This window comes from Bos grunniens, chromosome X (genome assembly GCF_055505025.1).
Source record: "Bos grunniens cultivar Pamir isolate PY7600 chromosome X, Bosgru_T2T1.0, whole genome shotgun sequence".
Classification (NCBI taxonomy): domain Eukaryota; kingdom Metazoa; phylum Chordata; class Mammalia; order Artiodactyla; family Bovidae; genus Bos; species Bos grunniens.
This window is the reverse complement of record NC_141194.1, coordinates 98,827,673-98,835,427: the sequence shown is the minus strand read 5'-3', so window position 1 is coordinate 98,835,427 and position 7,755 is coordinate 98,827,673. Positions and strand designations below refer to the sequence as shown.

Genomic DNA, 7,755 nt, shown 5'->3' with positions numbered 1-7,755 from the left:
TTTGCTTTAAAAATAAGGTCTTTTTTTGCAAGGTAATAGTAGATTATAAAAATGAAAATTAAAGAAGTAATAGAGAACTTAAAAATTAAAAAAATGATAGTAGTAAAAATATATCTAGGAATTTCTCTGGAGCTGTTGCAGGCAGTGTGGGGTCAGTTCAGTTTCAGATAGTTCCTTGATCCGGCTTATGCTTCTCAAGATTTGTAGGCCCCTTCCAATGTAGTTGGTGCTAACTACAGGGTTTTAATCTGTTGCACCTGTCACTTCCAAAGTGGTTCCCTCTGTTTATTTTAGCTCCTTCTGTTTGCCGGTCTCTTCAGTGTTTAATTTCCACCCTGACACAAGGGGGCGAAGGTGGTCACTTATTTAGGCTCACTTGTTCAGTTGTCCTATGAGCGGGGAGGAACACTGCAAACAAATATCACGTGTGTGGGAAGTGCTCAGTGTTTCAGCTGCACTGGGTTTGCCCCCACTCACAGTGGATGTGTGTGTTTTCATGGTCTACACTTCTCAGGCTCTAGGTTGCTCTGCCGGGAACTGTCTGTGGCAGGCCCTGGATTGCATGCACTTCCCAGGTCTAAGCCACTCAGGTTCAGGTTCTTGGATACTCCACAAAGGCGCAGACTCAGTTGGGCCTGCGTTTTGTGCCCTTCCCAGGTCCAAGCAGCTCAGGTGACCAGGTGCTTGGTGAGCACAGTCACCCCCAAGTGGGCAGTGTGTCTTATCACCTCCCCCGTACCAGCCATTTGGTATTCTGGGTGTACAACAGGTGTGCCTTTTCAGATGTGCTGTGTGTCTCTTCTGGGGAGCTGATGTCTGGCTGCAACCCTCCTGACAGATGTCAACAGTCCAAAATCCCAAGAACTCTTGATTAGCAACCTGTTTGCAGTTTGGTAGAGGATGCCTCTCTGGGGCCATGATTGCCCCTTTCTGGCTCTGGCTGCCACACCCCACCCCCCACCGCCTGCTTGTCTCCTGCGGGGGATGGGCTGGCCCCCAGCCTGCTAGCTCTTCTCTGGTATTCGCTCAGTCCTTTTTACTGTGAGTGGGCCTGGCAGTGCCTCAGGTTAGGGCTTTTTGCAGGATAGTTCTCTCTCTCTTTCTCTCTCTCTCTCTGGCTATCCCACAGTTTAGGTTGCTATCTCACGTTAGCTCCCTCAGATTGCCCTCAGGGCATTCGGACCTGGTCCTTACCCTAAGCAATGCAGTCCGCACCTCCCTGTTCAGCTCCCGCTTGCTGGTGGCGGCTGCCAGTACTGGGAGTTGCCGTTAGGCACGTAATCTGTGGGTTTTAATTATTTATTTAATTATTTTTCCTCCCGGTTATGTTGCCCTCTGAGATTTCAAGATTCCCCACAGACCCTTGGTGAGAGTGTTTCCTGGTGTTTGGAAACTTCTCTTTTAAGACTCCCTTCTCAGGACGGATCTCCATCCCTACATATTTTGTCTCTCTTTTTATCATTTATATTTTGTCCTACCTCCTTTTGAACACAATGGGCTGCATTTCTGGGTGCCTGATGTCCTCTGCCAGCATTCAGAAGTTGTTTTGTGGAATTTTCTCAGCGTTCAAATGTTCTTTTGATGAATTTGTGGGGGAGAAAGTAGTCTCCCCATCCTATTCCTCTTCCATCTTAGGACCACCTCCCCCTCTTCCTTATTTTGACTTTTAAAAAGTAATATAATCAAAGAAAGGAGCCCAAAGGCTCTTGCCATCCTGAATACATGCAGTTCAAACTTAATCAAACTCACACAAGACAGAGTAAGTTATAAAGCTTGTAAGATCATTCCATATTTCCAGGTTAAGATCAAATGGGTAAATTTTATCCCTGTATATATAGGGGTTACCTTTTGTAAGTTTCAAAACCAGAGGTTAACAACTAATATAACTTCAGTTCAGTTGCTAAGTCTTGTCCGACTCTTTGTGAGCTCATGGACTTCAGCATGCCAGGCCTCCCAGTCTATCACCAACTCCTGGAGCTTAACCAAACTCATGTCCACTGAATCGGTGACGCCATCCAACCGTCTCATCCTGTGTCATCCCCTTCTCTTCCTGCCCTCAATCTTTCCCAGCATCAGGGTCTTTTCAAATGAAACAGCTCTTCAAATCAGGTGGTCAAAGTACTGGAGTTTCAGCTTCAACATCAGTCCTTCCAATGAACACCCAGGACTGATTTCCTTTAAGATGGACTTGGTGGGGGCAGTCCTAAGATGGCAGAGGAATAGGACGGGGAGACCACTTTCTCCCCTACAAATTCATCAAAAAGAACATTTAAATGCTGAGTACATTCCACAAAACAAGTACTGAATGCCAGAAGAGGACATCAGGCCCCCAGAAAAGCAGCCCATTGTCTTCAAAAGATGTTTTATCAATGGTGCTGTATAGAAGGAGAAGTCTTGAGACTACTGTAAAAATAAGACTGAAAACCAGAAGCAGGAGGCTTAAGTCCAAATCCTGAGAACATGAGAAAACTCCTGACTCCAGGGAACATTAATCGATAGGAGCTCATCAAAAGCCTCCATACCTACACTGAAACCAAGCACCATCCAAGGGCCAACAAGTTCCAGAGCAAAACATACCATGCAAATTCTCCAGCAACACAAGAACACAGCCCTGAGCTTCAATATAAGGGTGCCCAAAGTTACTCCAAAACCATTGACATCTCATAATTCATTACTGGACACTTCAGTGCACTCTAGAGAGAAGAAATCCAGCTCCACCTTCCAGAACACCGACACAAGCTTCCCTAACCAAGAAACACCGATACAACCCCACCCACAGTGAGGAAATTCCACAATAAAGAGAACTCCACAAACTGCCAGAATACAGAAAAGCCACCCAAAACTCAGCAATTTAAAACAAGATGAAGAGACAGAGGAATACCCAGGAGGTAAAGGAACAGGATAAATGCCCACCAAACCAAACAAGAGGAAGAGATAAGGAACCTACCTGATAAAGAATTCCAAATAATGATAGTGAAAATGATCCAAAAATCTTGAAATCAAAATGGAATCACAGATAAATATCCTGAAGACAAGGATTGAGAAGATGCAAGAAAGGTTTAACAAGGACCTAGAAAAAATAAAAAAGAGTCAATATATAATGAATAATGCAATAAATGAGATCAAAAACACTCTAGAGGGAACAAACAGTAGAATAATGGAGGAAGAAGATAGGATCAGTGAGGTAGAAGATAGAATGGTAGAAATAAATGAATCAGAGAGGAAAAAAGAAAAACGAATGAAAAGAAATGAGGACAATCTCAGAGACATCCAGGACAATATTAAACGCCCCAACATTCGAATCATAGGAGTCCCAGAAGAAGACAAAAAGAAAGACCATGAGAAAATGCTTAAGGAGATAATAGTTGAAAACTTCCCTAAAATGGGGAAGGAAATAATCACCCAAGTCCAAGAAACCCAGAGAGTCCCAAACAGGATAAACCGAAGGCAAAACACCCAAAGACACATATTAATCAAATTAACAAAGATCAAACACAAAGAACAAATATTAAAAGCACCAAGTGGGGGGGGGGGGATAACACACAAGGGGATTCCTATAAGGATAACAGCTGATTTTTCATTGAAACTCTTCAAGCCAGGAGGGAATGGCAAGACATACTTAAAGTGATGAAAGAAAATAACCTAGAGTCCAGATTACTGTACCCAGCAAGGATCTCATTCAAATATGAAGGAGAAATCAAAAGCTTTACAGACAAGCAGAAGCTGAGAGAATTCAGCACCATCAAACCAGCTCTCCAAAAAATGATAAAGGATCTTCTCTAGAAAGGAAAAACAAAAAGGGTGTATAAACTCGAACCCAAAACAATAAAGTAAATGGCAACATGATAATACATATCAATAATTACCTTAAACATAAATGGGTTGACTGCCTCAACCAAAAGACAAAGACTGGCTGAATGGATACAAAAACAAGACCCCTATATATGTTGTCTACAAGAGACCCACCTCAAAACAGGGGACACATACAGACTGAAAGTGAAGGGCTGGAAAAAGATATTCCATGCAAATAGAGAACAAGAAATCAGGAGTAGCAATACTCATATCAGATAAAATAGACTTTAAAACAAAGGCTGTGAAAAGAGACAAAGAAGGACATTACATAATGATCAAAGGATCAATCCAAGAAGAAGATATAACAATTATAAATATATATGCACCCAACATAGGAGTGCTGCAATATGTAAGACAAATGCTAACACGTATGAAAGGGGAAATTAACAATAACACAATAATAGTGGGAGACTTTAATACCCCACTAAACACCTATGGATAGATCAACTAAACAGAAAATTAACAAGGAAACACAAACGTTAAACGATACAATGGACCAGTTAGACCTAATTGATATCTATAGGACATTTCACCCCAAAACAATGAATTTCACCTTTTTCTCAAGCGCACACAGAACATTCTCCAGGATAGATCACATTCTGGGCCATAAATCTAGCCTTGGTAAATTCAAAAAAATTGAAGTCACTCCAAGCATCTTTTCTGACCACAATGCAGTATGATTAGATCTCAATTAAAGGATAAAAAATATTAAAAATTCCAACATATGGAGGCTGAACAACACGCTGCTGAATAACCAACAAATCACAAAAGATTTCAAAAAATAAATCAAAATATGCATAGAAACGAATGAAAATGAAAACACAACAACGCAAAACCTGTGGGACACTGTAAAAGCAGTGCTAAAGGGAAAGTTCATAGCAATACAGGCTTACCTCAAGAAACGAGAAAAAAGTAAAACAAAAAACCTATCTACACCTAAAGCAACTAGAAAAGGAAGAAATGAAGAACCCCAGGGTTATTAGAAGGAAAGAAATCTTAAAAATTAGGGCAGAAATAAATTCAAAAGAAACAAAAGAGACTATAGAAAAAATCAACAAAGCCGAAAGCTGGTTCCTTGAAAGGATAAATAAAATTGACAAACCATTAGCCAGACTCATCAAGAAACAAAGAGAAAAATCAAATCAATAAAGTCAGAAATGAAAATGGAGAGATCACAACAGACAACACAGAAATACAAAGGATCATAAGAGACTACTATCAACAATTATATGCCAATAAAATAGACAACGTGGAAGAAATGGACAAATTCTTAGAAAAGTACAACTTTCCATAACTGGACCAGGAAGAAATAGAAAATCTTAACAGACCCATCACAAGCATGGAAATTGAAACTGTAATCAGAAATCTTCCAGCAAACAAAAGCCCAGGTCCAGACAGCTTCACAGGTGAATTCTACCAAAAATTTAGAGAAGAGCTAACACCTATCCTACTCAAACTCTTGCAGAAAATTGCAGAGGAAGGTAAACTTCCAAACTCATTCTATGAGGCCACCATCACCCTAATACCAAAACCTGACAAAGATGCCACAAAAAAAGAAAACTACAGGCCAATATCACTGATGAACATAGATGCAAAAATCCTTAACAAAATTAAAACAATCAGAATCCAAAAACACACTAAAAAGATCATACACCATGATCAAGTGGGCTTTATCCCAGGGATGCAATGATTCTTCAATACCCACAAATCAATCAATGTAATACACCACATTAACAAATTGAAAAATAAAAGCCATATGATTATCTCAATAGATGCAGAGATAGCCTTTGACAAAATTCAACATCCATTTATGATAAAAACTCTCCAGAAAGCAGGAATAGAAGGAACATACCTCAACATCTTAAAAGCTATATATGACAAACCCACAGCAAACATTATCCTCAATGGTGAAAAATTGAAAGCATTTCCCCTAAAGTCAGGAACAAGACAAGAGTGCCCACTCTCACCACTACTATTCAGCATAGTTTTGGAAGTTTTGGCCACAGCAATCAGAGCAGAAAAAGAAATAAAAGGAATCCAAATTGGAAAAGAAGAAGTAAAACTTTCACTGTTTGCAGATGACATGATCCTCTACATAGAAAACCCTAAAGACTCCACCAGAAAATTACTAGAGCTAAACAATGAATATAGTAAAGTTGCAGGATATAATATCAACACACAGAAATCCCTTGCATTCCTATACAATAATAATGAGAAAACTGAAAGAGAAATTAAGGAAACAATTCCATTCACCATTGCAATGAAAAGAATGAAATACTTAGGAATATTTCTACCTAAAGAAATTAAAGACTTATATACATAAAACTATAAAACACTGGTGAAAGAAATCATATAAGACACTAATAGATGGAGAAATATACCACGTTCATGGATCGGAAGAATCAATAGAGTGAAAATGAGTATATTACCCAAAGCAATCTATAGATTTCCCTATCAAGCTACCAACGCTATTTTTCACAGAGCTAGAACAAATAATTTCACAATTTGTATGGAAATACAAAAAACCTCAAATAGCCAAAGCAATCTTGAGAAAGAAGAATGGAACTGGAGGAATCAACCTGCCTGACTTCAGGCTCTACTACAAGGCCATAGTCAAGACAGTATGGTACTGGCACAAAGACAGAAATATAGATCAATGGAACAAAATAGAAAGCCCAGAGATAAATCCATGCACCCGATGGACACCTTATCTTTGACAAAGGAGGCAAGAATATACAATGGAGAAAAGAAAATCTCTTTAACAAGTGGTGCTGGGACAACTGGTCAAACACTTGGAAAAGAATGAATTAGAACACTTTTAACACCATACACAAAAATAAACCCAAAATAGATTAAGGATCTAAACATAAGACCAGAAACTATAAAATTTTAGAGGAGAACATAGGCAAAACACTCTCCGACATAAATCACAGCAGGATCCTCTATGACCCACCTCCCAGAATATTGGAAATAAAAGCAAAAATAAACAAATAGGATCTAATTAAACTTAAAAGCTTCTGCACAACAAAGGAAACTATAAGCAAGGTGAAAAGACAGCCTTTAGAATGGGAGAAAATAATAGCAAATGAAGTAACTGACAATAAACTAATCTCAAAAATATACAAGCAACTCCTGCAGCTCAATTCCAGAAAAATAAATGACCCAATCAAAAAATGGGCCAAAGAATTAAACAGACATTTCTCCAAAGAAGACATACAGATGGCTAACAAACACATGAAAAAATGCTCAACATCAGTCATTATCAGAGAAATGCAAATCAAAACCACAATGAGGTACCATTTCACGCCAGTCAGAATGGCTGCAATCCAAAAGTCTACAAGCAATAAATGCTGGAGAGAATGTGGAGAAAAGAGAGCCCTCTTACACTGTTGGTGGGAATGCAAACTAGCACAGCCACTATGGAGAACACTGTGGAGATTCCTTAAAAAACTGTAAATAGAACTTCCATACAACTTAGGAATCCCACTGCTGGGCATACACAATGAGGAAACCAGAATTGAAAGAGACACGTGTACCCCAATGTTCATCGCATCACTGTTTATAATAGCCAGGACATGGAAGCAACTTAGATGTCCATCAGCAGATGAATGGATAAGAAAACAGTGGTACATATACACAATGGAGTATTACTCAGCCATTGAAAAGAATACATTTGAATCAGTTCTAATGAGGTGGATGAAAGTGGAGATTATTATACAGAGTGAAGTAAGCCAGAAAGAAAAAACACCAATACAGTATACTAACGCATATATATGTAGTTTAGAAAGATGGTAATGATAACCCTGTATGCAAGACAGTGAAAGAGACACAGATGCATAGAACAGTCTTTTGGACTCTGTGGGAGAGGGCGAGAGTGGGATGATTTGGGAGAAAGGCATTGAA

General features: G+C 39.3%; 1 pseudogene; it reads right to left on the bottom strand.

The window, feature by feature from the left end:
- Positions 1 to 510: 510 nt before the first annotated feature.
- Positions 511 to 7,755, bottom strand: part of LOC147340957 (uncharacterized) — a 137,966-nt pseudogene continuing 130,721 nt past the window's right edge.